We start from the raw sequence: 22478 nt of genomic DNA, 5'->3' as shown, positions 1-22478 counted from the left end.
AAGCAATAATGTCTTATTCTTTCATAGAAGTAACTGTATGACATTAGCCGGTAACATTAAACTTTATTCAAAGAAAATCCATTTACAGAATCAAAAGATATGACAGAATTTGTAATATAAATTTTTGCGTAAAATTCTATTGGCCGAGCCTGACTTTTCGCATGAAGGTTCATATTTAAGAAATTGTACCGCATTAATGTAATTTGTTAGAGACATGTCAAACCTATATGACTGTATTTGTATAACACTAAATTACTAGGAAATGAGTATAAAGTTTGGCTTAACTTAAATTTTGGATTCAAGATAAGAAATGTCAAAAATGGGAACTGGTTGATGGATATGGATGAAACTTTGCATCAGTGTTGTGTTTATGAATAGAATTCAGGAAAATAAAGGATTACTGACAGGTTTGAAAATTTTAATTTTATTTCAAATTTTAAATTTGACATTTTAAATTGGGACATATGTTGTTGTTGTTATCTCCCCTTCAAATGTAGATATATCGTTAACATACTTAGAAACCATAGTGAGTACCCTAGAAATTGACTTCCAAATATGTGTGGTAATTCTAAATGAAGAGCCATATGTAAATATTTTGGTTCGTTGAGTTAATGTTTCAGCAAAATATGAGCAATTGGAATGCTGTAAGTATATCACGCTCATAGTATTAAAAATTAGTGTTCTACTATTGTTTCCTTCAATTTAACTATTTTTCACTTACGAAGATATTTTAATAAAACTAAACTAATTATTGTTGAACAGGTTAATGACTAAATTTTCGTTACGCATATTTAATACCATGTGTATATATTAGAGGTCAAAAGCAACACAAATCATTACACAGGCACCTATCATTGTTTGCTTCACGGATATCTCAGTAAATACAAACGTGAGAACGGTTTGATTAAGGGTTTTGCGTGCGCTAAAGAGGTACCATATCACCATGGGTGCTATAGTGTTTTTCGTGAAGAGATGAATTATTTGGCATAAATACTCTCACTATACAAATATAAGCTTTTACAACATGATAGAACGATCTATACGTCTTCCCACTGTTAAATCATTCGAATATAAAACAGTGAGTTATCTTTAAATGAGTAGTCACAAGGATTTGAGTATCTGATATAGTATTATTAACACTCAGTCTTCCTGAATAAGCTATATAACTACCATTATATTGCCCGAGCATTGGGGAGGGCGATAACCTTGTTGTTGTTGTGTTGTCATCTAGTTAGACATATAAGAATTTTATAACTCTTCTAGCAATTGTGTGTACCTAATGGTACTACCAAAGATGGCTATTTCTTTGACTGCAGGCATGCACTATTGTTTTCCTGAAAGGAGTACACTATTATGAATATCTCTTTTAACATGGAGTAAGCTCTACCTGTGGTAAGGTGTAGAATTAGTATTATACTTACTTGATATTTTTAGGTGAAATTTGTGCTTTCTTTTTTCTTTATTGTGTAGAAATAAATTACAGCTGATCAAAATCGACTACTTCATTATAATGAATAAAAAAAAGGGGGCGTATTAATTTTCTTAATGATACTCGCTGGAAATACGTCAAGAAAGAGTCTGTCTGGATCTTAGTCGTGGTCGTCCGTCCTGTCTCGATAATTACGTTAGGAAAGCTGCAACATAGGTGTTAATTTCGCCAGAGTTCAGCATCAGGAGAGTTATATAAATATTGTGTTTTCTGAGAATATAATCGTCAATTGCCTGGCAATTGAAGAAATAGTCAGTCTTCAGTAATTTATTAACGCTGCTTTCTTAAATTTTTAGGACGCATGTAGCAGCCTTCATACAACCTTAGGATTCTCCAAAACAATTGGTTATTATCAAGTTTGTGTGTCTTTAAGAGCCCAATTATCCATAATATGAATCTAATTTGATGTAGCACCCTTATAGATTAGAATCTTTGGTGTGTGTTACAAGTGGGTAGTAGTTCAAAGGTCAATATTATTACGTAGTCCAAAAATACTTTTATGCCAACACAGCATTAAACATCAGTGTTTTACACGACAATTAACAAACGGTTCCTCGAAAATACCTCTCGATTTTTCCTAACAAATAATTATACCATAATATAAGTATAGTCCTGTCATTATTAACCTATGACAAGGCATCGCTCTAGGAAATCTATACTATAACATATGATACTACATATCGGTATATTGGTCGATTGGTTGCGCTAACATCAATGACACAGTAGATGAACCCTCTAATATTATGATATTGTGTGTCTGGGGTTCAATAGAGTGGGAGAGGCAAGTTCTAACATGGACCCTCATTGACAATGCAAATTTGAAGACTGCGTTTTTCGTTAGAGTCAAATATACCTAAATCGGATTGCAACCCTTTAGGCTAGGAAACTTCAAATTGAGATGGTGAATTGGTCAGAACTCATTGGATGACCCCTATTGATTTTGGAGTCAAGGGGTCAAGGTCAAGGTCACATTGACCTGAAAGCAAAAACAGTTTCTTGTCACATAACTAAGACCTTACGGGCCTAGGAACTTCAAACCTCTCGGTATGGTGATTAGTCATGACAGTTGATGACCCTATTGATTTTGGGTCAAGGGGTCAAAGCTCAAGGTTCACATTGAGCCTTAAAGCAAAAACGGTTTCCGATTCAATAATAAGGAACCTTAAGGCCTAGGAACTTCCCAAACTTGGTATGGCCACTTGGTCATGGGGATCAGTAGTCGCTCCTTATGAGGTAATTGGGCGTCAAGGGGGTCTTATAAAGGTTGCAGTTCACCATTGACCTTGTAAGCAAAAAAACGGTTTCTATACCAAAACTTAAAGAACCTTAAGGCCTAGGCAACTGTCCATTATAACGGTATGGTAATTGGGCTATGTGGTAAGAGGATGATCAGTGTGAGGATCGCAAATTCCCCTATTCGATTTTGGGGTGTCATTGTGGTCATAGTGTACAAGCGTCACAAATTTGGAATCCTTGCACAGAGATAAATTAACCGCGTTTCGCGAATCAATACACTAAACGAACATTCAAGGCTATAGGACATCCCACCATGTTTTCACTTGGTGCAATTGGTCTATGGATCATAGTATGACCCATATTTAATATTCGGAGGTCAAGGTGTGTCTCAAAGGTCAGGTGAATAATTCTCTTTGTATGTAAAACGGTTCAGAATATCTAAATATCTTAAATAGGATATCCTTTAAGGCTAAGGAACTTCAAACTTTGGTATGGGTGAATGGTTCATGATCTAGATAGTGATTACCCGATATATAGATTTTGGGCGTCAGGGGTCAAAGGTCTCTCAAGGTCACATTGACTTTTTAATTAAAAAACTGTTTCTTAATCTAAGAGATCAACCATATTTGAACGCTTAGCCCTGGAACTCTTAAACATGAGGGTATGGCTGATGTGGGGTCCCATGAATCAAGATAGATGACACCTATTGATTTGGGGTATAGAGCGGTCAAATAAGGTCACATTGACTTTGTAGTAAAAACGGTATCGATCTAATAACTAACAGAACCTCTTAGAGGCCCTAGGAATTACTCTTCTAAATTCTATGCGAATATGAGTGATTGGTCATGATCTTGTGTAGTGTAGAACCTTGCTTTTTAGATTTTGGGGTTCAAGTTGTTGTGAAAGGTCAAGGTAACATTGTTATACCTTATATTATTTATAACAGTTTTGCTGATATCAATACAAAAGAAACCCTTAGGCCTAGGAACTTCTATTTACTTGGTATGGTGACTATGGTTTTTATGCACAATCATCAGTGTGGCATGACCTCTCCTATATTGATCTTTTTAGAGCTGTGAGGGAAGTACAAAGAAGGTCAGGTCACATTTGGATCCTTGTAACGCGTATAAATACGCGGTTTCTTGGATCAATAATTGAAAAAGCACCTTAGGCAGAGGATCTGGTAGACACATGGATGAGATCGGATATGCGTTACATGAATCTTAGTAGATGACCTCCTTATGTGATATTTGGGGTGTAAGAGGGTCAAAGGTCACATTGACCTCTTAGGGTAAAAAACAGTTTCCGATCAACTAACTAAAACAGTAATGATTCCCCTATAGGCCTTATGAGAAAATTTAAGATTATGAATATGGTGTTTTATTTTATGGTAAATTATTCGAGAGATATGACACCCTAAATTGATTTTAATTTGGGGATTTTTAGTGAAAGCCTTCAGTATATTCAAGCTTTATGTTTTGCAATGAGGCTTTTTCCAATAACAAATTGCACCCTATCGTGATGCAAGTTTCATCCATATTCCATACAAACCAAAGATTGCCCATTTTCCTCGATTCTTATATCAATCTTTATATAGCTTTGATACTTCCTCGGTCACTCGCGCCTTATGAGAACTTTTTCCGTAAAATTACTTGTGTAGTTTATGGTATTAGGAATTAATGCTCAGGGCTCAATTAGATCTGGAGCAGGGTTGATATCTCATAATTGATTTTGGTTCCGCATGTTCCATATGGAGGCGCGTACAAATGGTTCAAGGGTCACTCATTGTAACCCTTTTCGCTAGTGTTACAAAACACGTTTTTGTGATCATTAACTAAAACGCTTAGGCCATATGAATAATTCAAATCTTTGTGATAGAATAGGTTCTCTAGGATCTCATGACCGCAGGCAGAATGACCCTTTGAGTTTTAGTGAAGGGGTCAGACAGGCTACAAGCGTCACATTGAACTTTTGAGTATAGGTTATCGCGCGCGCTCTAATCTTCTACTTTTATTTCAATAAGTAATCAATTTTGCAATTCAGTTCTGTTAGGCCTAGGTAGTACTATACCAAACATGGTTGTAAATTTCATACGGTCCACCTCTTGTGTTAACCAAGCAACTGATCATGACTGCCTTAGTTGGAGATTTGGGTTACCACAGCTATAAGGTCTCAAGCTTTCACCACAATCGACACTTAGCTCAAGTAAAAACGGTTTCTGATCAATAACAAAGTAACGGCTTCAGAGCTAGATACTTCTAAATGGGACTAATGACGATGCTCTCGTAAAATGAACCAGCAAGATGACCCTATGTATTTTAGGTGGTCATCAAGGGTCAAGAGTCACAATTCCACTATGTATGTACTATAAAACGGCTTTACGCACTGACTACACTAAGAGAATCCCATTAGGCCTAAGTAAACTTCACAATTTCTTTTATGTATGGATTAGCGCATACTCTATAGTACTCAGCATAAGATGACCCCTTAATTGATTTTAGGGTCAAAACTTTGGGGGAAGGTCAAGGACCACATTTTTGCCCTTGTTAAGAGTAATTATCTCGGATATATGAATGACTTAATCAATTTACTAAACAATCGTCTTCTTAGGCCTACGGAACTTCAAAAATCTGGTGTGTTCTGTGGATTGATCTTGTTTCGGGCTACGCTCGAGAGAGATACGCTATTATTGAGTTGAGCCGTGTACAAAGGTGGGATCAAAAGTCCGTCAAAAGTGTTTATGAAGTTATACAAGGGCCAAATATATTGATTACTATTACTTCTATAATTTCCCTATGGTTAATTTGTTTGATATCTACTTGGATTTCAAGAAGATCTAATTAGACACAATAAACTCAACGGCTTTCTATACAATGACTATTTGGAGACATGTTCTGCTTGAATAGGGGGGCATACATGTATTTACATTAACACCATATTCTATAATTTCATAATGGCTCATAGTGTTCATTTGTTTCTCAGACCTTAGCAGCTTAAAATATGCCTGTGGTATTGATAGTATATGACCTTATTCCGTATAACTCTTTGATTAAGGATGCATATTAGTAAGGAATGTCTCAGCTCTGTCTGGGCAGCATCAGATTTGTCAGAGACACATTCGAGAAAGTAAAAATCTTATGATCTTTAGTTGAACTCTTCATCTGCTATATGTATATCTCTTTGGTTTGCTTGTAATTAGGAGTTCTGAATTAATCCGTACCCGCTAATAGCTGTATACTTACTGGGTTACAGAATAAGGATTAGTATATTAGTATGTGCTCATTTTTTAATGATGTTTAGTTTATTCAGAGAACTCGCGATTTAAATTTAAGTGGGAGCATTGAAAATTGCGCGTAATTCATGGTTTAAAACAAAGTATTATTCCACTCAAAAGTAACTATATCTCGATTGGCTTTTATTGATTATAATTAACTTATTCTTTCAAGTGGAGTTAAGTAACGAGACTTTATGGATATTAGTTCACTAATATCAGGAGGCTTTTATAGGTTAAAAGAACCAAGACCTTTTACATCATTCGTACATTTGTGTGTGTTAAAGCGATACATAGATGATGCAAACAGAGCTGGTATTATTAATGGATAGCAAAATGATATGCTATCCGACCTTGGGCTGTGTTCCGACAAGTAGGAAAAACTCTCACACAATAACCATAAAGATGGGATTACCGCCCCCCACTATAAGGTATATATACTAATAATGTCCGAAGAGAAATGTATACCTCGATCATTATAGTTAACAACTTTAAAATGATCTCAAACCTCTTGTTTGTCTTTATTTTGATCGATCTGATAAGGCAACCGGTATAGCTCACTAATAGAATAGCCGGGCCGCATAATTTGCCCAGACCGATCTCTTTACGTATAGATTTATCACAACTTAGGAAAACATAGAACCTTAATAGGTAACAAATCAATAATCTAGTAAGATGATATCATATCAATAATTTGTAGAAAGAAGAGGAAAACAGTAAGTTATGAAGAAGCAAAGAACACAAGTTAATGTGTGCTATAAAATTTAATACTTGAAGTATTATTTAACGCTGATACCGAATATCTAATGTCATCAATCTATAATTAAATAATTCCATTTGGAGTATTCTCGTCTAACAAATTTATTAAGCAACATAATGTTCCTTATTTCTTTCATAGAATACTTGTATGAACCCATATGCCGATACTGGTAATAATTATACAATCATGCCATAATATCAAGAAATTCCATTTACAGAATCACCTAGTATACAATTGTATGAGTTCTATGTTTCATTTATAATAATATATAGAGACAATAGTTTTCATTTAGCATACTGAATATTATCTCTACTTTCAGTCATTCCTGCGCATGGCAACTGCAATCTCTATCGCCAATGTATAATAGTGTGGTTTTCATCTCTATAGATGAAAGTCAATAGTGTGACGCACTTAGGTGCTTGTTCGCTGAATCTCTTGTTAAGAACATAGGTGTCGAAAGCTCGTAATCTATTGTGACGGTGCTCTTTGGAGATCTCTGGTGATGGAGCTTGTCACAAATTTAAATTTAAATTTTTGCACCCTGTGTTAAGCAATATGCTATAAATCTAGCTTATTTTTATAAGATTTATATAGAAAATGATAATTTTTAGAGAAATGCAAAGTCTTAAATTATGGATAAATTATGCATTGAAGGAATTGGGGAGTGTGTGGTTTCAGATTGGTTACATTGGTAAAAAAAGTGATCAGCAAGCTCATTCCAGAGATCTCTAAGGGGCCCAAGATTCACCGGCCATGGGATTCGAACAAGCACCATAGTAGCCTATTGCTCATATGGACCACACATTATATGTTTTGATGTTTCAGCAAAGGATTGATGCTGTAGTAATCAGTATGTAAATATTCACTATTGTCCTGTATTTAAATGAAGAAGAACTAACAATTGAACAGGACAAATGTGATTTATATTTTGGAAATATAGGCATTTTCAGTGTAGTGAAACTTGATGTTTTGCTGTGTTGCAGAATGTATTTGCTAGTAATATATACACATAAAAGATTTTCTAGTCATTAAACAGTGTATTTTATGGATAATTGGCTCATTTAGAATAACACAGTTGATATAATTGTTGTTGTTGTTGTTGTTGTAGCTGCTACAGCAGTTAAATTAGGTTAGGTTTATAATGTCTAAACTGCTATTTTCATGCAGGCATGCATTTTTCAGAACACAATATTTATATAAGCTCTCCTGTGTGAATTAGCAAATCTAGCCATTTATTAATTAAGACATTATTTTCTTTCTTTTTCAGATATTAGAATTACAGCAATAAATGCCCCTTATAATTTTCTTAAGCATGTACTAGTGTTGCATATTTTTTCAGACCATGCAGTTGCCAAAGCCTGGGTTTGAGTATATGACCTTACCTTATCCTGGTAAAGATCTATAGAAGGACTCCTTCAGCTCTGTTTGGCAGCAGCTTTGTCAGGACACATTGAGAAGGTAATAACTTATGTCTAGTTTGAAACTTCAGCTATTGGCGGTAGCGCCTCCCAATGCTCGGGTAATATTTGGTAGTTATTTTGATGTATTTCAGGAGAAAATTTCTCTAATTCTGACTATATTAAGACTTCTCAATGATTTAAAGTGGGGGACAGTATGTGTCATCTTTTTAAAGCCTTATTTGTGTGAGAGTTGGCTAATCTTACTTTGTCAGAAGACACAGCCCATGGTGATATGGTAACCTCTTTGCTAACCTTAAGATTACCTCTGTTTGTCTTTATTGATATCTTAAGCAAACAATGCAGGGTGTGTATGTTGGTTCTTTACTTTATTTACCATGGAATATAGGTAAAAATCATAATCAGTAAGTTTTATTACAATATTGAAGGAAAAAAATTTGAAAAAAGCACATTTAATTGTGATTACTTGTATTTTAACCCAAAATTTCATGCTCTCATTTAAAGAAATTGAGTTTCTATTACAATTTTTAAGCAATAAGGTCTTATTCTTTCATAGAAGTAACTATATGACATTAGCCGGTAACATTAAACTTTATTCAAAGAAAATCCATTTACAGAATCAAAAGATATGACAGAATTTGTAATATAAATTTTTGCGTAAAATTCTATTGGCCGAGCCTGACTTTTCGCATGAAGGTTCATATTTAAGAAATTGTACCGCATTAATGTAATTTGTTAGAGACATGTCAAACCTATATGACTGTATTTGTATAACACTAAATTACTAGGAAATGAGTATAAAGTTTGGCTTAACTTAAATTTTGGATTCATTTAAGATAAGAAATGTCAAAAATGGGAACTGGTTGATGGATATGGATGAAACTTTGCATCAGTGTTGTGTTTATGAATAGAAGTCAGGAAAATAAAGGATTACTGACAGGTTTGAAAATTTTAAATTTTATTTCAAATTTTAAAATTTGACATTTTAAATTGGGACATATGTTGTTGTTGTTATCTCCCCTTCAAATGTAGATGTCTGCTACTGTGTCAGTAAGCAGGGAGAAAGGTACAGAGCTTTTGCATGAAAGATTAACCACATTTTATTGAATTAAAACTGTAAAAATAAATTTAGAATTAAAAAATGAAATTTAAATTTTGTAAAAAGCAGTTTATAAATTGATAAATTTTATTTTTGCACCCTGTGTTAAGCAATATGCTATAAATCTAGCTTATTTTTATAAGATTTATATAGAAAATGATAATTTTTAGAGAAATGCATCTTAAATTATGGATAAATTATGCATTGAAGGAATTGGGGAGTGTGTGGTTTCAGATTGGTTACATTGGTAAAAAAAGTGATTGGCAAGCTCATTCCAGAGATCTCTAAGGGGCCCAAGATTCACCGGCCATGGGATTCGAACAAGCACCATAGTAGCCTATTGCTCATATGGACCACACATTATATGTTTTGATGTTTCAGCAAAGGATTGATGCTGTAGTAATCAGTATGTAAATATTCACTATTGTCCTGTATTTAAATGAAGAAGAACTAACAATTGAACAGGACAAATGTGATTTATATTTTGGAAATATAGGCATTTTCAGTGTAGTGAAACTTGATGTTTTGCTGTGTTGCAGAATGTATTTGCTAGTAATATATACACATAAAAGATTTTCTAGTCATTAAACAGTGTATTTTATGGATAATTGGCTCATTTAGAATATCACAGTTGATATAATTGTTGTTGTTGTTGTTGTAGCTGCTACAGCAGTTAAATTAGGTTAGGTTTATAATGTCTAAACTGCTATTTTCATGCAGGCATGCATTTTTCAGAACACAATATTTATATAAACTCTCCTGTGTGAATTAGCAAATCTAGCCATTTATTAATTAAGACATTATTTTCTTTCTTTTTCAGATATTAGAATTACAGCATAAATGCCCCTTATAATTTTCTTAAGCATGTACTAGTGTTGCATATTTTTTCAGACCATGCAGTTGCCAAAGCCTGGGTTTGAGTATATGACCTTACCTTATCCTGGTAAAGATCTATGGAAGGACTCCTTCAGCTCTGTTTGGCAGCAGCTTTGTCAGGACACATTGAGAAGGTAATAACTTATGTCTAGTTTGAAACCTCAGCTATTGGCGGTAGCGCCTCCCAATGCTCGGGCAATATTTGGTAGTTATTTTGATGTATTTCAGGAGAAAATTTCTCTAATTCTGACTATATTAAGACTTGTCAATGATTTAAAGTGGGGGACAGTATGTGTCATCTTTTTAAAGCCTTATTTGTGTGAGAGTTGGCTAATCTTACTTTGTCAGAAGACACAGCCCATGGTGATATGGTAACCTCTTTGCTAACCTTAAGATTACCTCTGTTTGTCTTTATTGATATCTTAAGCAAACAATGTAGGGTGTGTATGTTGGTTCTTTACTTTATTTACCATGGTATATAGGTAAAAATCATAATCAGTAAGTTTTATTACAATATTGAAGGAAAAAAATTTGAAAAAAGCACATTTAATTGTGATTACTTGTATTTTAACCCAAAATTTCATGCTCTCATTTAAAGAAATTGAGTTTCTATTACAATTTTTAAGCAATAAGGTCTTATTCTTTCATAGAAGTAACTGTATGACATTAGCCGGTAACATTAAACTTTATTCAAAGAAAATCCATTTACAGAATCAAAAGATATGACAGAATTTGTAATATAAATTTTTGCGTAAAATTCTATTGGCCGAGCCTGACTTTTCGCATGAAGGTTCATATTTAAGAAATTGTACCTCATTAATGTAATTTGTTAGAGACATGTCAAACCTATATGACTGTATTTGTATAACACTTAATTACTAGGAAATGAGTATAAAGTTTGGCTTAAATTAAATTTTGGATTCATTTAAGATAAGAAATGTCAAAAATGGGAACTGGTTGATGGATATGGATGAAACTTTGCATCAGTGTTGTGTTTATGAATAGAAGTCAGGAAAATAAAGGATTACTGACAGGTTTGAAAAATTTAGATTTTATTTAAAATTTTAAAATTTGACATTTTAAATTGGGACATATGTTGTTGTTGTTATCTCCCCTTCAAATGTAGATGTCTGCTACTGTGTCAGTAAGCAGGGAGAAGGCTACAGAGCTTTTGCATGAAAGATTAACCACATTTTATTGAATTAAAACTGTAAAAATAAATTTAGAATTAAAAAATGAAATGTAAATTTTGTAAAAAGCAGTTAATAAATTGATAAATTTTATTTTTGCACCCTGTGTTTAGCAATATGCTATAAATCTAGCTTATTTTTTACAAGATTTATATAGAAAATGATAATTTTTAGAGAAATGCATCTTAAATTATGGATAAATTATGCATTGAAGGAATTGGGGAGTGTGTGGTTTCAGATTGGTTACATTGGTAAAAAAAGTGATCAGCAAGCTCATTCCAGAGATCTCTAAGGGGCCCAAGATTCACCGGCCATGGGATTCGAACAAGCACCATAGTAGCCTATTGCTCATATGGACCACACATTATATGTTTTGATGTTTCAGCAAAGGATTGATGCTGTAGTAATCAGTATGTAAATATTCACTATTGTCCTGTATTTAAATGAAGAAGAACTAACAATTGAACAGGACAAATGTGATTTATATTTTGGAAATATGGGCATTTTCAGTGTAGTGAAACTTGATGTTTTGCTGTGTTGCAGAATGTATTTGCTAGTAATATATACACATAAAAGATTTTCTAGTCATTAAACAGTGTATTTTATGGATAATTGGCTCATTTAGAATAACACAGTTGATATAATTGTTGTTGTTGTTGTTGTAGCTGCTACAGCAGTTAAATTAGGTTAGGTTTATAATGTCTAAACTGCTATTTTCATGCAGGCATGCATTTTTCAGAACACAATATTTATATAAGCTCTCCTGTGTGAATTAGCAAAACTAGCCATTTATTAATTAAGACATTATTTTCTTTCTTTTTCAGATATTAGAATTACAGCATAAATGCCCCTTATATTATTTTCTTAAGCATGTACTAGTGTTGCATATTTTTTCAGACCATGCAGTTGCCAAAGCCTGGGTTTGAGTATATGACCTTACCTTATCCTGGTCAAGATCTATAGAAGGACTCCTTCAGCTCTGTTTGGCAGCAGCTTTGTCAGGACACATTGAGAAGGTAATAACTTATGTCTAGTTTGAAACTTCAGCTATTGGCGGTAGCGCCTCCCAATGCTCGGGTAATATTTGGTAGTTATTTTGATGTATTTCAGGAGAAAATTTCTCTAATTCTGACTATATTAAGACTTCTCAATGATTTAAAGTGGGGGACAGTATGTGTAATCTTTTTAAAGCCTTATTTGTGTGAGAGTTGGCTAATCTTACTTTGTCAGAAGACATAGCCCATGGTGATATGGTAACCTCTTTGCTAACCTTAAGATTACCTCTGTTTGTCTTTATTGATATCTTAAGCAAACAATGTAGGGTGTGTATGTTGGTTCTTTACTTTATTTACCATGGTATATAGGTAAAAATCATAATCAGTAAGTTTTATTACAATATTGAAGGAAAAAAATTGAAAAAAGCACATTTAATTGTGATTACTTGTATTTTAACCCAAAATTTCATGCTCTCATTTAAAGAAATTGAGTTTCTATTACAATTTTTAAGCAATAAGGTCTTATTCTTTCATAGAAGTAACTGTATGACATTAGCCGGTAACATTAAACTTTATTCAAAGAAAATCCATTTACAGAATCAAAAGATATGACAGAATTTGTAATATAAATTTTTGCGTAAAATTCTATTGGCCGAGCCTGACTTTTCGCATGAAGGTTCATATTTAAGAAATTGTACCGCATTAATGTAATTTGTTAGAGACATGTCAAACCTATATGACTGTATTTGTATAACACTAAATTACTAGGAAATGAGTATAAAGTTTGGCTTAACTTAAATTTTGGATTCATTTAGGTCTCAACCCGGTACGGAATTAGACCCAGCCCATTGTAGTCTAGAAAGTAGTTCTTTAAAATTATGAAATGGCCCAATTTAAGTCATCTCTAGTTAGATTGTTCATAATTAAAGTGTATTTATTGCATGTGTGTAGTTTTTGTGTGTTATATGATGACTTTAAAAGTTGTTTTTTGTGTATTCTCCAGGAACTCATTTGTTGGTGGAAGGATTAAAGATGTACTACCCACCAGCTGTCAGGAGTTTTTAAAGTGGTGAATTTAAACAGTGTTACAACAGAATGAAGATTTCTGAAAAAAGTAGATGGCTAACCTATTATATTTTGGGCATCATTTGACTTAGATAGTGTTAATGTTTAAAGTTGAAGACAGTATATAATTCATCAAGAACATTGGAATCCAGAATTAAACCTCAAATTTGACTGATTTACTATAGAACTAATAGTACGAAAATTCACCGGGCCGAGTCCAAGATAAGAAATGTCAAAAATGGGAACTGGTTGATGGATATGGATGAAACTTTGCATCAGTGTTGTGTTTATGAATAGAAGTCAGGAAAATAAAGGATTACTGACAGGTTTGAAAATTTTAAATTTTATTTCAAATTTTAAAATTTGACATTTTAAATTGGGACATATGTTGTTGTTGTTATCTCCCCTTCAAATGTAGATGTCTGCTACTGTGTCAGTAAGCAGGGAGAAGGGTACAGAGCTTTTGCATGAAAGATTAACCACATTTTATTGAATTAAAACTGTAAAAATAAATTTAGAATTAAAAAATGAAATTTAAATTTTGTAAAAAGCAGTTTATAAATTGATAAATTTTATTTTTGCACCCTGTGTTAAGCAATATGCTATAAATCTAGCTTATTTTTATAAGATTTATATAGAAAATGATAATTTTTAGAGAAATGCATCTTAAATTATGGATAAATTATGCATTGAAGGAATTGGGGAGTGTGTGGTTTCAGATTGGTTACATTGGTAAAAAAAGTGATTGGCAAGCTCATTCCAGAGCTCTCTAAGGGGCCCAAGATTCACCGGCCATGGGATTCGAACAAGCACCATAGTAGCCTATTGCTCATATGGACCACACATTATATGTTTTGATGTTTCAGCAAAGGATTGATGCTGTAGTAATCAGTATGTAAATATTCACTATTGTCCTGTATTTAAATGAAGAAGAACTAACAATTGAACAGGACAAATGTGATTTATATTTTGGAAATATAGGCATTTTCAGTGTAGTGAAACTTGATGTTTTGCTGTGTTGCAGAATGTATTTGCTAGTAATATATACACATAAAAGATTTTCTAGTCATTAAACAGTGTATTTTATGGATAATTGGCTCATTTAGAATAACACAGTTGATATAATTGTTGTTGTTGTTGTTGTAGCTGCTACAGCAGTTAAATTAGGTTAGGTTTATAATGTCTAAACTGCTATTTTCATGCAGGCATGCATTTTTCAGAACACAATATTTATATAAGCTCTCCTGTGTGAATTAGCAAATCTAGCCATTTATTAATTAAGACATTATTTTCTTTCTTTTTCAGATATTAGAATTACAGCATAAATGCCCCTTATAATTTTCTTAAGCATGTACTAGTGTTGCATATTTTTTCAGACCATGCAGTTGCCAAAGCCTGGGTTTGAGTATATGACCTTACCTTATCCTGGTAAAGATCTATGGAAGGACTCCTTCAGCTCTGTTTGGCAACAGCTTTGTCAGGACACATTGAGAAGGTAATAACTTATGTCTAGTTTGAAACCTCAGCTATTGGCGGTAGCGCCTCCCAATGCTCGGGCAATATTTGGTAGTTATTTTGATGTATTTCAGGAGAAAATTTCTCTAATTCTGACTATATTAAGACTTCTCAATGATTTAAAGTGGGGGACAGTATGTGTCATCTTTTTAAAGCCTTATTTGTGTGAGAGTTGGCTAATCTTACTTTGTCAGAAGACACAGCCCATGGTGATATGGTAACCTCTTTGCTAACCTTAAGATTACCTCTGTTTGTCTTTATTGATATCTTAAGCAAACAATGTAGGGTGTGTATGTTGGTTCTTTACTTTATTTACCATGGAATATAGGTAAAAATCATAATCAGTAAGTTTTATTACAATATTGAAGGAAAAAAATTTGAAAAAAGCACATTTAATTGTGATTACTTGTATTTTAACCCAAAATTTCATGCTCTCATTTAAAGAAATTGAGTTTCTATTACAATTTTTAAGCAATAAGGTCTTATTCTTTCATAGAAGTAACTGTATGACATTAGCCGGTAACATTAAACTTTATTCAAAGAAAATCCATTTACAGAATCAAAAGATATGACAGAATTTGTAATATAAATTTTTGCGTAAAATTCTATTGGCCGAGCCTGACTTTTCGCATGAAGGTTCATATTTAAGAAATTGTACCGCATTAATGTAATTTGTTAGAGACATGTCAAACCTATATGACTGTATTTGTATAACACTAAATTACTAGGAAATGAGTATAAAGTTTGGCTTAAATTAAATTTTGGATTCATTTAGGTCTCAACCCGGTACGGAATTAGACCCAGCCCATTGTAGTCTAGAAAGTAGTTCTTTAAAATTATGAAATGGCCCAATTTAAGTCATCTCTAGTTAGATTGTTCATAATTAAAGTGTATTTATTGCATGTGTGTAGTTTTTGTGTGTTATATGATGACTTTAAAAGTTGTTTTTTGTGTATTCTCCAGGAACTCATTTGTTGGTGGAAGGATTAAAGATGTACTACCCACCAGCTGTCAGGAGTTTTTAAAGTGGTGAATTTAAACAGTGTTACAACAGAATGAAGATTTCTGAAAAAAGTAGATGGCTAACCTATTATATTTTGGGCATCATTTGACTTAGATAGTGTTAATGTTTAAAGTTGAAGACAGTATATAATTCATCAAGAACATTGGAATCCAGAATTAAACCTCAAATTTGACTGATTTACTATAGAACTAATAGTACGAAAATTCACCGGGCCGAGTCCAGCAACAAACTCCCTGCAGCGGTTACTTCCCCTGATTAGTACAGTTACAGTAAAAGTAGCAAAGCGTGACGTAACCGCTGTGAGGAGTTTGCCGCAACAACACATCAGTTTATATCATAATTAATGCATATTATGGCCTCATTGACCTCTCTGGCATTATAAATTTACATTTAAACACACAATAAGAACAAAGCATACTTTAGAACCATTCATTTCACATATATAAGGAAACGCAACCGCACTGCATAATTGGTTATTTTCCCTAGGTCCGTACTACATACATAAAGTTGTTTAATTAAAAGAGAATATAAAAGAAAATATTAAAATGTTAAAATTAGGCTGAGACATGTCCATTTCTAGATAAGTTGAATGCGATAATGTAAAACAATGTGACATTATGCTCATATTTTTATAGTCGAGTTGAACTGACTATATATTTCAAAATATTGACTGTTAAAATAGTGATAGACCAACAGTTCATATTGGAAAATGTTTTGAATATAATTTAAATCTGCCTAAAATATAAAAAAGACTGCCCAACTTTTTTATGAACTGAACGTTACAGATAAATTCTAATGGTCATTTACGAAACATTCGTTTTGATCCATGCGTTGTTTATTGTTATTGTGAAATAATTTTTATTTTAAAAGGAACTATGGCAAAATAAAAACTTATTTTGACTGTCACCTATTTACTCATTTACACCCTTGGATGGGCATAATGTCACTTTAACTCATGAGTATAAATATTTTTTTAAAAAAAGATCAACAGGAAGTGTGGCATTCAATGAACGCATCCTCCAACAAAACCCAGCCAAAAAAAAAAACAACAACAACCGACGAACTGCCCAGCAGGAGACCAAAACAAAAACAGGAGTGGGTACACAAATTACATAAAACAACAATTAATGGAGATTTTAACTTCCCGGTTCAAATAGACTGAAGCTCAGTGATAACATCAAACGATGAGACGGCGTGGACAGCAGCTTGCACTTTTCAGTACAGTCCATAAACAGGCTCAAACTAAGCCTGCAACATTTTCAATGACATCGTTTTGGGCTTAATTTTTGATCCGGATTCCATTTTTAAAATAGAGAAAAAACAGAATCCCTAAAAAAACACAAAATGACAATGTTCCCATTTCATGAAAAGCGGCAAGCAACATGATAGTCAATTTTACCGTTTTGGACTTCTTGAAGGCTTCCGTTTGTTCTCTCCATGGTCTGAGGAGAACACACTGGCTTCTGCCAATAAGCAATGATATGATTCAAGACACAGATTGTTCAGGAACGCCATGTTCTTCGAATAGATAATTAAAAGATTCGCCCGTCCTGGCTTCGCTCTCGGACCTGTCTCTTTGTTCGTTGACGTGCTATAGGTGCCATATCGATAGTCCTGTTTGGGGACTGCGTTTAGTGCATGTAGCATTGTAGGTCTCCCTTGCTGATCTTTCTTTTAATATTTCAAATGGTTGACCTTGTCAAAGGTTTTAGTGAACTCTAGCATGATAAGATAGATGTATCTACTGTTGGCTATTTTTAGGCTAGTCCATCTACAAGCTCAATGAATTGTGTCTCACATGGCCGCCTTTCATAATTTATCTATGCCGTAACTCATAGAGGATGTTGTGGCTTTTAAAAATCCTTTTAGATGCGATGGTATGTTCTACACATATTTGGGATATCTCTCCCTGTATGCTATAATGAAAATCATATTTCAGATAAATGTACTGAATGTATTTTACTTGCATTTATAAAAAAGGCCAAATATTATCCTTGAAAAAAAAAGTGTTAAGGGGTATGGAAATTTTCCTCGACAGATAAACATTTAAACATTTTAAAAAGGATTTTCAGGAATATTCTTGTTGCGCTTTATACCAATAAAAATCATTGAAATAGTCTTTAATAAGAAATCTATGATGATTGGACAGACATTGATTATTATTACTTTAACCTAATCACATTAATTACAAAAAAAAAAAATATTGCCTCAACCATTCTCATCAAGTTACAAAATTATAATAATAAACACTCTGATGAAAATACAAATACAGATAAAAAATTGCCGTGAATATTCTAAAGCTCGGAGGATAGCCATGGCGTGATGTTTGGGGGAAGAAAGAGAGTGTGTTTTAGGAGGGGGTTGGGATAGCAACAAGATTATGGTGAATCTTGAAGAAAAGGGATCACCTAGCAATTATATGTTTGAGTTCTTATCTGCGGAGATTAAACGAATGGAGCATATCCGTAACGCTAGATAAAGCTTTATCCAACAGGCCGCTTTTCTTTGGACATGTTTGTGTTTAAATGCCAGCTAGTACTTCGAATTAATACTGAAGCTGGGGTCTGATTAATGGCTGTTAAGATTTGGACTTAATATATTGTGATTTATCTCTATGAACCTTATTGTTTGGTTGCTCGTTTATGAAAGTTATCCTTATTTGCGGCCGGCATGGATCCGGACCGGCCTGCGCGTCCGCTCGGTCTGGTTGGGATCCATGCTGTTCGCTTACAAACCCTATTACAAGTAGAGAAACTGTTAGCGAGCAGCGTGGATCCTGATCGGACTGCGCGGGTGCGGGGGCTGGTCTGGGTCCATGCTGGTCGCGGGCCCATTGTGTTGGTTTTGTCGTGACGCGGCTCATTTGTGTTCAGACCGGGTATGTCACGCGGATATAGGTCACAGACTACACGCGCATTAGTCTGTAAATATAAAAATAGGAGCGTTGCCTTACGTAACGCTTCATCGACATAACAAGACAAATTGAGATGATAATAAAAATCGTTCGGTGTACATTAATTTCGTTTCAATCAACTTTTCTCCGCCTATAAGTTTTTTTTATTTTATCATTTTTGAATCAATTTGTTATATTTGAATATAATAATTTTCTCACAATTTCTCGTAGCCAGAAGTTGTGTACAAAAGAAGAAACTTTAAATCAACTTTTCCTTTTCTTTATGAAAGGATCCTCACTTTTCTAAAATGCGATCTTTGCTAGCCTACTTTGTCCTATTTTTTACCCGAATTTAATTGTTTCATAATTTTTGAAATGTATCATGTTGTCACTTTTTGTGAACTGATGAAAAATAAAGATATTTTGACTTTGACTTAATAATTTACCGAGGTAAACAATTCTAGTTGTAATCCATGAAGGCAGTATTGAGTTATAACTTATAGGGTGTTGCCTTTTTGTGGATATATCTTGACATTTGAATTGGCTAGATTTTATGTCCAACTACAATTCAAATACAAACATGAAGCAATTATCATAGTATTGCAAGCAATCCATAAGTCCCCTACCGGTTAGAACCCCAGCAACATTCTGAAGGGCCATTGGCCATTCACTTATGTTTCTATTTTAAGTAAATTTGTTGAAAAAGTTTTTTTTTTAAAGTGATCACAGGAAACAGTTTTTATGTACAGACAGACAGACGGACTGAAGGACACTCTAAAGTTATTTTTTAAACATCCCTGTTATCAAAATATAACATTTTTAAAAGCAAAATTTTTAAAAAGGAGATAACTCTTGAAATAAAGATGCAAGATGTCATACATGATGTGAGTGTAACACAGAACAATTAGTAATGAAGGTATGGATAATGAATGTTTATTTTGAATTTGAAGTAAAGGAAAGTTAAAAGAACGAATAGGAAAAATAAAAAGTTTAAGGAGGAGATTATTCTGGAAATATGGATGCTAGATTTATAAACCTTGTCATAATTATTATTATGATGTGGGAGTTTGAAGAAAATCCTATCATGATTGAAGAAGTTGGAGTAAAAATTACCAATTTCTCGAAAAAAAGTCTAAGTTCAAGAGGAATAATTCTGGAAATAGTCTTGCTAGAGTATTGAACTTTCTCACAAATGTTGAGTGATAATAAGAAACATTTATATGAAGTTTGAAGTAGATACATTCAGAAAAAAAGAAGTAATTAAAAAAAAAAACAATATTTTTTTTCATGAAAATTTTAAGTTCAAGGGAGGTTATTCTGATAAATTTTGTCCTAGAGTTGTAAACCTTGTCACATATGATGTGGTTGATGACGAGCAACTTATATTTAAAGTTTGAAGAAATTATCTTAAGAAATAAAGAACTTATAGTGAAACAACTTAAAAACTAGAATAAGAAATCTTGAAATTCAGTCTATTTGTTGCCATAGCAACCAGAATTTTCAGCATAGGAAAAAAAAAGAAAAAGACGTGCATAATCTCCATACTGCCATCTATCCATATATTAAGTTTCATAAAAATATTTTCAGTACTTTTTGTGTTATCGCGGGATCCAGGTTATGTGTAAAATTTGCCATATTTTCAGTCTATGGTACCGTGTTAGCTTGGGTGGACTCGTACCTGCGACCTCGTAATTGTCGCGTCAGTGTTAATTCTACTGAATCGACTCCACGATTGCTGGAATGCAGTGTACCTCAGGGGAGCTGTCTTGGTCCGTGGCTCTATCTCACATATGCGGGAACCCTATTTGATGTGATACCACCATCCATATCTGTGTACGGCTTTGCTGATGACCACATTGCTAGTCAACGCTTTCGACCAACTTCAGTGACCAATGAACTTAACGCTATAAAGCAACTTGAAGACAGTGCTGTAATCATCAATGACTGGATGAATGCCAATAAACTCAAAATGAACACCATTATGTTTGGTAGTAAAGCCCAACTTGGTAAATGTTCAATTAAAGAAATTGATATCGCCGGTGATAAAATTCAAAATGTCAGTGTCATAAGATACTTAGGTGCCTACTTAGACGAGGGCCTAAGATTCTCAACACATGTTAAGACCAAGTGTAGAACTGCTATGTTAAATTATTTGAGAATAAAGAGCATTCGCAAATAACTGACTCAGGACGCCACAAAAATCCTAGTATTGTCGCTTGTAATCTCACATTTGGATTATTGCAACGCTATATTGTTTGGCATTTCAGAAAGTGAGTTACAGAAATTACAGCGTGTCCAGAATATGTGCGCTAAACTTGTTTTGCAACGCGGAAAATATGATAGTTCCAAAGACTCTTTGTTGGAACTGCATTGGTTACCAATTAAAGCTAGGATCAATTTTAAAATACTATGTACAATGTATAACTGTTTTATGGGCAATGCTCCGGTTTATCTAGCAGAACTGTTACACAAGCCTGTCATAAAAAGACCAAATCTCAGATCTGTTGATAATATGGATTATTGTTTTGCTGTCCCTTTAACAAAAGGAAAACATTTGACGACAGAAGTTTTAGTACCGTTGGTCCAACTCTCTGGAATAAATTGCCTCTGTATATAAGACAGTCTTCGACTTTGGACATGTTCAAGAAAAATGTCAAAACCTACTATTTTAGAGATTTTTACGCATTGTTTTAAGATTGTGATTGGGCTGTAAACTGATAGAGATGTGGAAATGTGTTTGAAATTTTACTGAAATAACCATTAATTTTTATTTTCTTTAAAATTATTTTTTATTGTTATTTTCTATAACTATTCTTTCTTTTTTTAAAGTTTTTAATACTTTATATTTTACACGGCTGATATCTTTAACATATTTTTTTTGTAGTTCATTTGCCATGCATATGTGTTGTTTTTTATCTATATGTACATACTTTTATTATCCTTTTGTACAACGCCATTGAATATGTATATAGAAATAGGCGTTTAATTAAATAGAACAGTTTCAGTTTCAGTCTATTTGTTGCCATAGCAACCAGAATTTTCAACATAGGAAGAAAAGAAAAAGACGTGCATAATCTCCATACTGCCATCTATCCATATATCAAGTTTCATTAAAATATTTTCAGTACTTTTTGCGTTATCGCGGGATCCAGTTTTGTGGACGGACGGACTAACGGACGGACAGACGGACGGACGGAGGGTAAACCTAAAGTCCCCTCCGGTAAACCGGTAGGGGACTAATAAAGCAGACGGAAACAGAACGCATCTTCTTATCTCTTTATTGCATTACTGCATTACCGAAATCGTGTTGACTTTTGTTTAGAAGGAGATTTTCCTAAATTTCCTTTCATTGCAGTGCAGACTTTAACTACCTGTGATCATCAGAGAGGCTGCATTGTTTTTTAAAACGACATTACTGTAATAAGGCTAGTTTACTACAAAATGACAGGTTTCCAGTCAATCACTTATTCAGCCTATTGATTCTAAACGTGATACGGTAGAAACAGGGTCAAATTTGCAAACACTACAGTTGCAGCCGCAGTGCAAAATCTGGAACTCGCACCCGCTCATTTTTACTGATTGCTATTCACGAAAAATATAGCCATTCATAAAGCATATTATATTCAAAATGACAAGTGAATAAAACA

At 33.6% G+C, this 22478-nt stretch overlaps 1 long non-coding RNA gene across 8 annotated transcripts; it reads left to right on the top strand.

Annotated features, from left to right (window-relative positions):
- The first annotated feature begins 43 nt into the window (after positions 1-43).
- On the top strand, positions 44-16001 carry LOC132742266 (uncharacterized). 8 transcript variants are annotated; one of them, XR_009627415.1, is made up of 10 exons: positions 44-407; positions 8096-8214; positions 9011-9114; positions 10165-10283; positions 11080-11183; positions 12237-12355; positions 13338-13725; positions 14119-14290; positions 14776-14894; positions 15878-16001. It is a non-coding gene; the product is annotated as an uncharacterized LOC132742266 (long non-coding RNA). The 8 variants fall into 8 exon arrangements; XR_009627412.1 differs by having other exon boundaries at positions 14095-14290; XR_009627410.1 differs by lacking the exon at positions 14119-14290 and adding an exon at positions 9484-9679 and having other exon boundaries at positions 45-407.
- Positions 16002-22478: the final 6477 nt, after the last annotated feature.

This window comes from Ruditapes philippinarum, unplaced genomic scaffold (genome assembly GCF_026571515.1).
Source record: "Ruditapes philippinarum isolate M1 unplaced genomic scaffold, ASM2657151v2 ctg1767_1_1_1_1, whole genome shotgun sequence".
In the NCBI taxonomy this organism is placed as follows: domain Eukaryota; kingdom Metazoa; phylum Mollusca; class Bivalvia; order Venerida; family Veneridae; genus Ruditapes; species Ruditapes philippinarum.
The sequence above is the reverse complement of the archived record's forward strand: the minus strand, read 5'-3'. Positions and strand labels throughout refer to the sequence as shown.